Below are 14757 nucleotides of genomic sequence, written 5' to 3'. Positions count from 1 at the left end.
CTGGGTGACACGTGAGGAATGTTTTATCAGCTCTCAGAAAGTGGTGGAGGATTTGAACCCTGTATTTTTTTTTTGACCACAATAAAACCTTCCAAGCTGGTTTTCCCCTTCTTTTCCAAGTGATGAGTGTATAATGAATATCTTTCAAAGCACTTGGAAAAAAAAACCTACCTTTGCAGACAACTGCAAATTGTGTCCTCTCCAACCCAGAATCTGCTTAAAGCCTTTCGGGTTCCTTTTGTGCTTTAAGGGAGTTATGGTCCTTTCTATAAAAAGACAGAAAATTAATGTTCTTAATAAACTATATTGAACTTGGCTAATAAATGATTTATTTTAGTCAGTGTTATGAAAATGACAAAATTTTGTTAAGGGTAGCATATCTGAAAAACAGCTTTGCCAGAGTTTTAAGAATTTTTTTAGAAAATTGACATGGAATCCTATTTAACTTTCACTTGTCAATACTCCTCTCTTTAATGAAGCTACTACTTTCAAATTTCAGGAACATTTTTATCAAAACATATAGAAATTGTGAAAAGAATAAAGCCTGATGTATTTCTGAGTATGCTATCAATCAGCAAGAATTTCTTACTCCTTCTCTGAAATTTAGAAGGAAATTCACCTGTGTATCATCTGGTTAATTTTTGTTTTATTTACTAATTACAACGTTGTGTTCTAGAACCTGACATATTTGATTTTTAACGTAGATGAAAAAATAGGTGTTTTACTTGGCATCAGGTGCACATGATGTATTTGGCTGACTTGTCTAAGCTGTGTTTTAGTGCAGTCTATTTTTTTCAAAGTAAAATGGCATTTTGAAAACTAAAAAATGTGATCAAGTTTGAAGTGCTTAATCATGTCTAAAACCTCCTCAGTGCCACATTAACATCTTAGAAATCCAGAAAATACTTTTTAGGTTTTAGGAGAGAAATTGCATTTTAATCAATGGTTGAATAACCTAAAAGAGAGATGGAGAGGAAGAGTTTCCCTTCTCCAAAGATCTCTCAAGCTGCACTTTTCCCTTCCAGTTTGAACTTCCTATTTCTTACTTTTTCTGCTCAAGCTTTGTCTCTCAATCAGAATTATTTAAATCTGGAAGATTCTCAGTCATTAAAACTGTCTGAATGTGTCAGTGTGTGTCAGAGGACACATGAGAAGGAAACAAAGATCAGGGTGGATGAGAAAAATTTCAAGTGATTTATGGTACGAAATCTTTGTTATAATATTTATATTACATTATTACTTTGAATTTTCTTCTATATAGCTTTAACTCCTGCTTTTGCCAGAAGTTCAGAATTGGTAGGGGAACTCTGTTGGCCAAATAATTCCTTATCTACCAAACCCAGCAATTAACAGGAGTAATTATTTCCCCACTGAATGCTTTAAGTAGGAGGGGAACATATGGAGCTGGTATCTCCTATTTCAAATATTGATCCACTCACTGAGCCTATCTATAAGTAAATAGTTATGCAGAAACTATAGGCATGATCTATATATCAGCTGCAATTCCTCCAGAAAATGCAATATATATTCCTTTGCAAGAAGGCAAGAACACAATCAGACATAAAATTCAACGTCAAAATTCTTGTGTCATTGATGCAAAGCAGTGAGACTTTAGGGAAAACAAACCTGAGGAATTATCAAAACTGCTCTTTATATTTTCCTGCAGGGTATTTCATGTCAGCCATGAGTTCTTATTAAAAATCACTTTTGAAATTATTATATTTGAGTATTCACTTATAATTTATCATCTTGTTCATGGAGATGCATGATTAATGAAAGGAAACTGAAAGGTAATTGAAAAGTACTAATAAAATTTTATATATTGGATCTGTTATTTTTAATTTTCCAGAGGATCATCAGAAACCCCCTTATCACTTAAATGGAGTCTCTTTAAATGACCACAAGATGAATATTATGGGCTTCAAACTCTATCAGAGATTTCAAAAGGAGCAGGGCCTTACATATGTACAAGTCCTGTCAAGTATCTTTTCTGCTGCTGTCTTTTGCCCAAGAGAGCCTTTTATTTGATCTCAGTCCTTCCCTCAATGCCAGATTAAAACCCAAAACCCCTTTTTATGTGTACCTGGCTCATTTAGCATGAAAAACCAAAAGGATTTGGAAGCAGCTCTGTTGATCTTTTAAAGCAAATTAACTTTTTTTTTTTGTCACTGTCCATTTGTACCAGTTAATTTCACTCAGACAAATCATTCCTGTCTCTTATTCCTGTGGAAGTCTGTGTGCAGAAGTGGAAGGGGATGCATGAAAACAGGAGAGATGTTAAAAAATAAAACATCTGATGTTAAAGATGTTAAAAAAAAACATGTTAAAAAAACCCAGGAGAAATGTATGAAACATTATTTTCAAACGTTATCAAATGTATTTATGCTGCCCTGTATCAAACATTATTTCCAACCAGAGAACTCTGAATGGCTGGAAGAAGCCTTTGGAAAGACTACAAAGATAACACTCCTATGTTTTTAATTTCTCAACAGTGGCTCCCTTCAGGAATCCATAAACCTCCACAGGTCACCAGTGATGGCTGAGGATGACAAGCAGAGATGAGCAGCTGGCTCACTGATATTCAAAACTGGATTAAAGGATGCTCTGTGTCAAAGGGAAGGGTTCTAGAACAAAGTGTGCCACAGGAAAGGGATCCAGAACAAAGTCTGCCACAGGAAAGGGATCCAGAACAAAGTGTGCCACAGGAAAAGGCTCCAGAACAGAGTGTGCTACAGGAGAAGGATCCAGAACAAAGTGTGACACAGGGAAAGGATCCAGAACAAAGTCTGCCACAGGAAAGGGATCCAGAACAAAGTCTGCCACAGGAAAGGGATCCAGAACAAAGTGTGCCACAGGAAAAGGCTCCAGAACAGAGTGTGCTACAGGAGAAGGATCCAGAACAAAGTGTGACACAGGGAAAGGATCCAGAACAAAGTGTGCCATGGGTTACTCTGCAAAACACACATCAAAGCCCGGCCTAGCTCCAAAGGGAACGGTTTCATGGCAGCTACAAGGACAATGACTATTTGCATTCTGAGCCATCCACCCTGTGCTCCATCTGAGCATTGGGATCTGAGTGGTCTGGGATTATCTGTTATCAGTAATTATGTGTTAATGCTCCAGTCTGAGTCACAAAGCTCCGTGAGCTTTGTGACTTAGTCACAAAGTTTGCTCACAGGAACAACTTCCCTTAATCTGTGTTTAGAGTTCCTTTCCTGTAATTGCCACACCAATGACTTTGGTGGACAGGCACTGCTCTGGTGTAAGAGCAAATCTGTTCTAATTAGGGCTACAGGGTGGATCAGTGCCTTTTCTCCCCTTTCTTTATATACACATTCTATAATTATACAGATGTTGGGTAAGAATAGCTCAGCGAGCATTGATAAATCCTTCCGTTTATTCCAGCTGAATTATTCCCATTTTAATTTTAGCATCACCACGTGTGAAGCCTCAATAGCTGAAAAAAACTTTCTTCTGAAACCTTATTCGTCCCATGGTTCTTCTAAAATCTGAGGTCGATCTTTAGAATTAGCTTCATAGTTACAGGGTTTGAAATGTGCTTTTGTGACTCGTGCAATCAAGATGCAATTTCACACAAGCTACTGCAAACTAATAATGAGGTTCTCAGTGATGTGAAGATTCAACTGTCAGTTCAAAGCTTTCATTTCCGAGCTATTCCATTCATTAGGAAAAAAAGAGCACATTTGGAACAATGTTTGTAAGCTGAATGATAAAGTATCCTGAGGGATCTGAGCAAAAGCAGTTAACAAAGAACCCATCTACAGAAGAACTTGTGTCATTCGCCACGAAGGCACAGCAATGCCCATCTCTAATCCATTTTTACTTCCTCAATTAACATCACACAGCTCTACACAGCTTATTATCATTAGATTTCAAAGCACTTTACAATGTCTACTGTCATCAGCCATCAAAAACACAACCCTAATTGTTCATTAGTAGTGGCTGTTATGTTTATGTGGTGCCTTGGCAGTGGAATTTTTTCCCACATAGCACTTGTGGCTACATTCGTCCCTCTTAATGACACCAGGCAATAAAACATGGTCCTGTATATTGCCAAAATAATCCAGGGAATGTTTCTGGCCTGATATTGTATTTGCGGGGTTCCCAGACAAAGGAAGGAATGATGAATCTGACTCCATGATCTCAGAAGGCTGATTTATTATTTTATGATCTATATTATATTAAAGAATGCTATACTAAAATACACTAAAGATTACAGAAAGGATACTCACAGAAAATTAAAAAGATAATAATGAAATTTGTGACTCTCTCTCCAGAGTCTGACACAGCTTGGCCCTGACTGGCCAATGAGTCAAAAGAATTCAAACGAAACCAATGAAACAATCACCTGTGGGTAAACAATCTCCAAACACATTCCAAAGCAGCGAGACACAGGAGAAGCAAACCAGATAATTATTGTTTTCCTTTTTCTCTGAGGCGTCTCAGCTTCCCAGGAGCAAAATCCTGGGCGAAGGGATTTTTCCAGAAAATAAGACTGTGACAGCCAGAGGTAATTTGCATTATCCCAAATAATTCTTGAGGAGCTGGAGTTTTCCAGGCATGACTCCCCAAAGGCCATTCAGGTGCAGCCACCCCTGACAAGCAGGGGCTTGGTCACAGAAGCACAGAAAAAATGAGGCTGGAAAAGGTCTCTGTGACCATCAAGTCCAACCTGTGCACGGGGCTGAGCTGTGACAACTGGCCTCAGCATCTGGGAATGGGAAGTTAAGAGTGTCTTTTCCATTAGCCTGATATTACCTACTTAAAAACTGAAAACAGTTTTTTGTCCTTTCATATAGAAATTGCTCTTCCTGTGAAAGTTTAGGTTTAGATTAAAGGTAATTTGGTCACTACTGTTAATCAGGTCCACTCTATTTTCCTCTTCTAAATGAAGTGTTATATGTAAATGAGTTATCAAGAAAATGAGGTTTCCAGTGTACTTCCTGAAGAAATTCTTCTAGAACCTTGCTTTGTTTTGCTTCCTTTGTTTTCCACACCCTGCTGTTGTGGCATACCCTCTTTGTCAGAATTTTTATTGATTTGGGAATCATACAAATAGTTGAGTGATTATTTACAGAATTTAACAAACTCTGACTTCTGCTGGGTGGGCAGAGGGAGCTCAGTCCAGCTCCCTTTTCCCATGCCAGGTTCCAGGTTACACAACCTTGGAGAAATTCTTACAGAAATTGGGTTACAGAACCTTCCCACATCAATCTCAACCCCCCACCATTCTCACTGCCTTGTTCTTTATTTTACACAAAGCAAAGCACCAGATGCCTCCCACTGAATTAATCCTACTGCCCAAAAACCTCTCTGGAAAGAGGGAACACGAGAGCCTGATTTAATTTTATTTTAGGTACCAAACTTAATTCTCTTGTTTGCTCAGTGAGAACCCAAACTATGAACTATTTGATGAGAAGAATATAACTTTCTACCCCTTTTATCTCCTTTCATTTCCTTACGAATGCTCAGATGTAAAACAATCCACTAATGGCCTAATGAGACATTTGCTAATTAAAAAAAAAAAAAAGAAAAAGAAAAAAGCATTAAAAGAAAATTTTAGAAGGAAAAGCAAACTGAAAATGTAGTTTCAGTTGACATCACTTTTCTCCCAAAGGCCCTTTTCTTCCTCTTGCTCTTGAGCACTCTGAAATGACAGAATTAAACTTCCTTTCAAAATAGTACTGAAGTTTTAAAGGAAATGGATCTTTCACAATAATTTAAACTTCTAGAACAACGCAACAAGAAATCATGAATAAGATTAAAAGCATAAAGAGCACCTGTGGATTCATTTTCTTTTTTTGGTTTCAAGCACCATTTTTATTTTGCAGCATTGATCCTCAAAATAACTCCTGCTAACATGTGGTTCTGAGTTGAATGAACTCAGATCATCTGCTTTGATTTAAATATTGATTCTTTGTAATGTATGAGAACAGCTGCCTTTTTGAATTCCTTTCCATCCTCCTTATTACCAAAAACATCATCATTTTATCTCTGGGATTTGGTGCTTAAATAGCATTTCAACTATACCATCTAATGAACTCAGAAGAGATTCATCCGCTGACATCTGAGGAAAACACAATCCAGATTTCCAAACTCTGGCTGAACAAAGCAGGACATCAGGAAGTTGCTTCAGATTATTTTAGGGAAAATTGCCTGTCTCTTAACCTGGAGCCAGAGTGTAGAATTCCGTTGATAAAGGAGTTGAATAGGTGACAAAAAGTTCGCCTAACCAGAACAATTAGCTGGAAACAATTATTTCCCATTACAGTCCAAGAAAGAGCTGATGCCTTCCATGGATTGAGAGACAGAATCAGCTTCCCAAGAACTGGGACTCTTCCCAGAAAACACTGAATTATGTGGATAATACTGGAACATCCACTTTTCAGCTCAGATTTATATCTTTTGTGAAGGAATCATTTAAGCTACGCTGGTGCCCAAGATTTGCAGAGCTCAGACACTCTGAAAGATCTTCCTCCATATGAAAACTGCAGCTCCACTTTGCTCCTCTCTTACAGGGGAAGGATGATGGCTCTTCCACAGCTCTGCTGAGATGTGCCCCACCCATGCATGATGAGATATAAAAATAAATAATAATTTAAAAAATACAATATATTGGATTTTCTCTGAGAAAAAAGAGGAGTGGGTCAGAGACATGTCTTTGCTTCATCTACCTTGAGATAAAACTCCAACTGTTGTGTAGTGTGTATGATTTTCATATAAACCAGCAAGATGACACCAAGACAAGGGTCTCTGACACTGCTCCAAGAGTGTCACCTCAAGCCACCTAAATCCACTTGGCTCATTCTGACACAAATCTGAGAAGGTTTTTTCCAAAGTATAGAAAAGGTCCAAGTGACTTTCCCTTGCCTGTCCTCTCTCCAGCCTCAGCTTTGCTGCACCTGTGGAACTTTACCTCAGTAAAATACTCCAGAGGAGTATTTTATAAAATAAAATTATAAAGTACTCCAGAGGCAGGACACAAGTGGAGAATGCTGTTGGTGTGTCAATATATAACCCAGGTGAGATGTTGCTCTCTGATGTGAATCCCTTCCTGTAACATGAATCACTCTGGAAGCAACTGAAGTGACATTGAAAATTTTAGTTATTTCAGAATAAAAATATCCAAATAGGCAATTTCCACTGAAGTTGCTATAGAAACTGTGAGAGTGGGGAAATTAATTCCAGCTCTCTAACAAGAGTCAAGAATAACCACTTTCCATTACATATGCATAACCATAAAACTATGTTAGCCTATATAAAATAATAATTATGAAAATTATTTTTTCACAAAGAGAACTTTTATTTTTAAAAGAACCATGAGCAAGCAAGACAAACCAAACTTTGAAAAATACTCTGAGCAGTGAGCCTGTTATCTCACCAAAAATTTTGAAAAAATGTAGCAGTTTTGAAACATCTCAGCATGAAAGCACAATTTTGGCAGTACCTCTGCTTTCTTCCTTTCTCCTGTGCCCACAGATTCCAGCAAAGATCAAGGGAAGATAATCCTCACATTCCCACATGTGCCACACTCATCACAATGCACACACGAGGGCCATTCCCGGAGACCTGAGTAAGCAAGAAATGCATCATCAAACCCTCAGAAAACCTGGCAGAAATTCTGTCAGGTGAGAGTGAGGAGTTCCCCACACAGATTTATGATGTTTCAGCGGCTGGGGGCTGAGTAGGATGTGGGATGTTTAGAGAAAACCTTGTGCTTTTTATTTTCGCTTTTACTTTTCTGCCCGAGTGCTTTCTCTCTGAAAAGAGGAAAAGGCATCCACAGGAACTGTCTGCAAATCCTCACAGCTTAATTGCTCTCATCTGGGGACTTGTTATTGTTAAATTTAATAGACATTGGGGTGTTCTCTACTGAGACCTTTAATGTGTTCGGGGCTTTGGAGATCTCTGAAGAAAAATTGAACTTATGGAGAGCAAGTCAATGGTCCAGTGACCAAGGAAAATCATGCACCTGCTGGAGAACATCTTTCTTCCAATATTACACCACAGTTCTGGGGTCCTAAAGGAGCAGGCATGCCAGGGCCAATTTAAACCTCTTAGTCTTGCTGTGATTATAAGGAGATGTCCAGCATGGATACACCCATTATTCCTTGGGAAGTGACAGAGAGGGAGTCTTTCTTTTCAGAGTTATATATTGCTAATCAACAGACATATTCATCATTAAAAGTGTGGGGGTTTATAAAAAGGAAATAATTAATGCAGCAGGCACTCAGCTGAGATTCCTGTTTATTGTATCAATGATTTTCCTATGCATGTGAAGGTATGTCAGGATTTGTTGTCACATTTCATCCTTTATAATCCAGATTTCAACACATATTTTGGTTTTCTGGCACATTAATCTGTCCCAAATCAACTCCTAAATATTTTCAAATTAAGGAAAACCCTGGTGTTTCAAGATTGACAGACTGATTTCCAATCTAATGAAATCAGGTAAATCTTAGTTATGCAGTTTTAAAAGTTTATCCGTAGCAAAAGTTTTAAGTTTTAGAGTAAAAAACTATTCTGCCTGGCAGGAATTACTAAATGGATCATGCTGTGCTCTGCAGTAAAAAAAAAACCAGCAAACAAAGTACTCATTTTTTTGTCCTTTTAGCCAAATACTTGGTTTATTTACATAGTTGAATAAAAATAGAATTGAAAAGGTTAGACCAAAAAGCAAGCACTAGCACAAGGAGAAAACCTGGGTATGGAATGAGGAGATGGTTTTCAGATGAGAGGAGAAGCAGATGGAAAGCTGATGAGGCAAGGAAATGGCAACCTGGGATTTCATCAAGCCATGCAGGTGGCAAAGCAAAGTGGGCTGAATTCAGCAAGATACAGAGAAATTCTTGAGACTGAGTTCCCTGATAGTCCCCAGATGAAATATTACAGCAGGCAATTAATTTGTGCAATTGCTCGATTGCTTTTTGACAATAGCTTGCTAGGAGAAATATCATACCAGAACTTTTGAGGAGCTGGATGTCTCTAGAGCGCATTGGTGACAGCTTTTGAAAACTCCACGGGAAGGAGGCTTGGGCTTGACACTTCAGAGTTATATTTTAAATATATGTCTGTAAATATCATAGTATTTCCTTCCAGAAGCCAAAATAATTTATAAGACTAATGTTTTGTCCTATACAGTGTTGGATGATACAGAGAAAATAAAGATATTGAGGACCTTTTCACTTGGAAGAAAAGGCATTATGTGAAATACTTTGGATTCCAAGGAGTGTCATCTTTAGAGAAAACAAGATTTTATCAGAGTGGTCCTGTCTCAAAAGTCTCTGAACTCTCACACCAAACAGCTGCCAATGCTCCATGATTTTCCACGACCTATCCCAACTTCTCTGATCTACTTTTGCCTTCCCACACCTTTGGAAGTGCCAGACTCTGACCTCCCTGCACATCCAGACCACAGCAAGAGTGGTTTGGACTTTTTATAACTTTTCTCCTCACGGCTACTGGTAAGGTCACACAAGTTTAGAGAGTCCTAAGTGTGCCATAAAATTGACTATGCAGAGAGCATCAATCTCTGCATGCAGGATGATCTTATCTGTACAGCAACAAGGGAGACATGAGTGACAGGCCTCATTTGGAAGGCTGTAAAGAAATGGGAATGCTGAGGAGAAAGCTTTGGAATGTTAATAGAAATGAAAGTAGTCTGGATGTGATTAAAAGAAAAAAAAGTATTGGGAAATATGTAAAAAACTATATGGGGGAAAAAAAGCACATGGGAAATAAAAAAGAAGATTTGAAAAAATGACTTATTGTATTTTTTGATCAGATTCTTAACTTGCCACCTATGGGAAAACCATGCAAAACCCCAAAAGAACACTTATTTTTAAGTATTTTGTGAAAACTTTAAATTCTTCTGAAGCCAATGAGTGCTGAAGGTAGCAAGAGCCACTTTCTATAACTGAGAGGGTGAAAGGCAAAGTGGAGGCAGACTGGAGTCCATCCCACCAGCTCTTTGATCCCTGCTGACAGCCTTCCCACTGAGACACCATTATTTTTGCTTAGATTTATTTCTAAAGTAACAGGAAGCTGAACTTCTTTGTTTTGTTTTTGTGGCAGGGTGAACTTTTCTTTTCTAATTTTCCCTTTCTTCTTAACACACACTGAACCAGGGAAGTGGCTCTGGGATACACATCTCTTGGGGAATATGTATTCATTAGTAGCTTAACTGCAATGCTAGCACAGTAGAAACAGCTGCATTTCAGTTCTCCCTCAAGAATTGTGTTGCCTTTTGTCCTAGGAGGCTCAGAAAATACAGAGAAAAACAAGTGAGAAGTGGTACAGAAAAGTTCTAGCAAAATTGCATACAAATGGAAAAGATTTCTATCAGAAACGACCACTGTGAAATACATATTTAAAATATGACTCAGTCCTTAAACAGAATAAACATCAATTTGCCACTTGTCATGTGTTTTAGAACCATTTGTGCCATTTATTCTGAAGCGGCACCACATTTATTTTCCTGACCTGCTGTGAGAAAGGGTTTGAGATGTTACTGCCACAGCTGAAATATGTTGCTGTATTCAGTGAAGATATTCAGCACTGTGCTGCACATAATAAGCTTCACCACTCATCTGACAATTAGTCATGTTGACACATTTTTATAAATTAGACCAAGCGATCATTTTCAGATGAGACATTTTCCCTGCAGAAGGAACCCTTCAGCTTTGCAGGGCGTGCTCAAAGTCAGGCATTTACCACAATGGAAAGCAATCTCTGCTGTGGGAAAGAGAAAGGTGCCTTTTGAACATGCCAAAAGGAAAGTGAAATGTGAACTAAATTTATGGTGGCAACAAAAACCCATTTTCTTCAAGTGAAGAGACGTTTCACATCGCCTAGCACTTCTTCTGGGCTAATTGTTCAAGTTCTATATATCAGAGTATAACCAGAGGTAAAACAAAGCAAAACAAATTCCACTAATGAGTATGGTCCAGATTCTCAGAGGGCAAAAACCAGCTTAGTTACACCAAATGCCAGAGCCAGGCAGCTATTTCAGAGCTGCAGCTGGTGCTGCAGAGCCTGAGAAAGAACTAGAAAGTGACAGAATAATATTTCTCCTTCTGCACGTCTGTTTTGACTGATGGATTTCTGATGAATTTCCATTAAATATGAAACACTGTGCTAGGTACATATTTTTAACTGCCTGGTAGTTAATTTTACAGCTTGGAGCTGAAGACCTGGAGCTCTCCAGTGAAGGATGTAACTACAGCTAAGTAATCTGTCTGGTTAATTATTCCTCTCCTAAACACTGATAAATACAAGTTTGAGAAAGCACCGCAGGCATCTTTTAAAGCAAATACTTTCCATATTTATGTATTTATATACCCACTCTGACAGAAACTACAAATTACTACACAACACCATATTATGTATATTTTCTATGTGGGGAGAATGCAATTCCTACAGTCTGAAAACGTTTAGAAATTACACATTCCCACATCTGGAGACTTTGTATTTGTGAAGGTCAAGGCACAGATGTTTCACTCATATGTTCTGCAGCACAAAGCAGTCACACCTGTCAGCAGTGCAGAGCTGTGCTCCTATTCCAGAGCGGATCCCAGCAGGTCCCTTTTGCCAGGGGCTGTCTGTCTTCAAGTCTCCCCCAACACACAGAAACGTTCCAAAAAGCTCTGGCTGTACTTTAGTGGCGATGGAGATGGATTCACTCTCACCACTGAGTGAATTCTTCATTCTGCCCTGACCTTGTGGTTTGCTGGGAGAGCTGCACGGAAATCACTGCAGAAATCTTTTCATCAGCACCCAGACTTTGCTGTGCATTATGCGAGTGGAGCACTGACAGCAGGAGACTCCACCTCACTTCAGGTTACACACTTCATTTACATCAGGATTTGTTTAATGGCATTAAAGACAGCTGAGCGCTCAGGTTTGACTGCAGCGTCACCTGGGTTTAAATGTTCTTGTAAAACTTGCAAATACTTGTTATTAACTTCCAGTCTTTTGTTCTAACTCTTCCATCCCATCCCAGAATAACGAATTCTGCTCCCCAGGCAGCCCTCCCAGCCAGTTTTATAAGTCTATCAACATGCCCAAGTATATTTAAACAGCCTGGAAGGTGACAAACTATGCAAAATGATCAAAGAACTTCTAAGTGTCATAGCACCTCACAAGGCAGATCTGTGCAAAAGGTATATCAATTCTTACTTTGCAAATATTTGCAAGTAAAATAAGAGATTTCCATGAATTTGTCAGAAGGCAAAAAAATGTCACTTCTCGCAGTAAATACAATTTTTCATTAGACAGCAGTAAAAATATAGAGTGGTGTATAGGTACTCTGAGCTCTGCACACCTTGTGAAAATGAACGAGAGCATTATTGCCAAATGACAGGAAAATTATTATGGAAATGACACTATTTCAGTAAGGCTTTTTTGTTGTTTTACTTTTATCTCACACTTTTTGATATATTTGGATATCAACTGATACATGTTGATCACCATTGGTACAATTTAGGAAAGATTTCTCTATGGAACAAAGGTTCCATACATTTGTGATGTGGAACACTTCAGCAACATGGCTTCTAGGTTGGGGAGCTTAAATTATTTGTAATATATTATGGTAATTTTTGAACTGAGTCCTCCTTTTGTTTCTTTAATTTGAGCTTATTTTCACCTCTTTAGTTCACTACCTGTGATGAAATTAAGGGAAATAATTTTAAAACTTCGTAAGATACAATTTACAATAAAAAGCATTTAGTGCTTATTCAGAGATGGAACTTTTATCAAAAATCTGGCACAGGAAAACTTGAATTGTTACTTAGAAATACTCTCTTAAATTTTTTCTTATACACTCTTTCTTCTCTAAGAATCAGAGCCACCATAACACAGAAAACCAAACACCCATAAAAGTCCTCAGCCTCCTGAAAAAATGAATATCTACAGCATTTGATGTCCAAAGATTTGCTTATGTTTGTTGCCAATAATTCTTTGAAAACTACTCTATGTTTGTGTTTTCATTTCCTAGATCCCCAAATTAAATATTTTCAGACTGTTTTTACATGCAGACACACTGTTTCTCTGAGCAACCAGAAGCAAAATGACTGGGGGTTTATTCACTGAGGGAATCTTACCTGCATGAAAGAGCAGCATTTTTTCCCCTTCTATTTTCCATTTAAAACAAAGCCCAGCATGCATAATAAAGATGTTGAGCTTCTGACAGATTGGCAAGAACACAGGGAGCAGTCCTGTGAGCCCCAGAGGTAAGCAGAACAATTTCATAGGAGATTTCAATTTGGATGTGCATTGTGAGTCATTTCAGCACTGAGAGAGATTTAATGTCAACATCAGTTGATTCAGTACTGACATCATCTCAGAATTTCACCTGTTCTCCTTTGGGAAGAGCGACTCAGCCTCTAAGTTTACTCCAGACTGATTTTTATTACATGAAAACAGTCCTTGAATAATTGTCAATATAATTAGAAAAAGCCCCCATGTTAATCCATACACTGGATTTCAGGCTAATTCCCTGAGGAGAAGAAAGCAGACATTGGCTAGAAATTCCTCTGGCTGCACATCTCTGCCAGGAATTCTCACACTAATAAAGAAATCAGTTCTAAAGATTTGTTAATTCTCCAATCTTTCAAGCCTTCGTTCCCTCTCTTGTGACTACTTTAGGTTTACTGGTCATCATTCTCACCACTTCTTTACATCAGTTTGTCTTCAGTTTCTGATTTCCCACCCTGTATTTCTCCAGTTTTCCAGTTTTAAACAAAATCACCTCCCCAGAACCACCTAGCATTCCAGCTCCAGCAGAAGGGATGATGTGCTGGGAGTGTGAAAGTGCCACTTTCTCCTCCAGGCCCAGCAGTCCTGGGGCAGTTGCCAGAATTAGAGTGGCTTTCAAGCGGAGTTTACAAAATCAGCCTGGTTCCAAGGCAGTGTTTACTGCTCCATAATTTCATCTAATCCCCACAGCTCCTGACATAAACTAATTGCATGTACACATATGATCCCATTACAAGTGGTGCAATCCAGATGGTGCCAATCTGGGATTGCAAACTGAGTTCCAGTGCTGTCAAATGCATGCCAGGCTCCCCTGCTGCAATTACATCTCCATTCCTCCTCTGTCAGGACATTTCCTCCTCAGTAAAGCCAGGGAGTCAAAGTCCCCAGGAGAACATTGTCCAAAAGTTGTCCCCAGAGACTTTGAAAACACCAATGTCTGAAAAGCTTTAGATTTTCCTTTTAATCTTTCTGTCCTTACAATTACCATCACTGATAGCATCACTATTTATTATTAATTCAGTGAGCCTTCAGAATTGCTGTGATTAACAACAACGTGCTTGCCATGGAACCTGAAATCTCAGCCACAAGAAGACAATTCATACCTGAAAGAACATCTGGCGAGTCCTTATTCAAGTCCAGATAGGATATGCAAGATAACCATCCACACAGCACATGGATTTTTCCTATGTCATCTCACCAGCTGAATGACTAGTGAGTTAAAATATACCTACACAGCAAAACCACCCCAAAAACCCCAACCAAACCAAACAAAAACAAATATTATTTTATCTTTGTTTAGAGGCAAATAGGTATGAGAATTGCCAGGTGGTGTTTGTCCTTCCCAAAAAGGAGTTGCTTCTAAACTTATCTTTCCATAATTTAATAGACTACTGGTGGGTCTTCTGTATTTGCATGGTTGTACTGCATGGATATGCTCAGATCCTGGACACACAGTGAAGATTACTTATTAATTTTGGGATA

The 14757-nt window shown here is 38.5% G+C and overlaps 1 long non-coding RNA gene across 2 annotated transcripts in view; it reads right to left on the bottom strand.

Annotated features, from left to right (window-relative positions):
- Window positions 1-14757, bottom strand: part of LOC119695173 — a 138457-nt gene that overhangs the window by 47318 nt on the left and 76382 nt on the right. For both annotated transcript variants that reach the window (XR_005255076.1, XR_005255075.1), the window contains exon 2: window positions 172-266. This is a non-coding gene — a long non-coding RNA (uncharacterized LOC119695173). The remainder of the gene's footprint in view (window positions 1-171; window positions 267-14757) is intronic.

Source organism: Motacilla alba, chromosome 4A (assembly GCF_015832195.1).
Source record: "Motacilla alba alba isolate MOTALB_02 chromosome 4A, Motacilla_alba_V1.0_pri, whole genome shotgun sequence".
In the NCBI taxonomy this organism is placed as follows: domain Eukaryota; kingdom Metazoa; phylum Chordata; class Aves; order Passeriformes; family Motacillidae; genus Motacilla; species Motacilla alba.
This window is presented reverse-complemented; position numbering and strand designations above follow the sequence as displayed.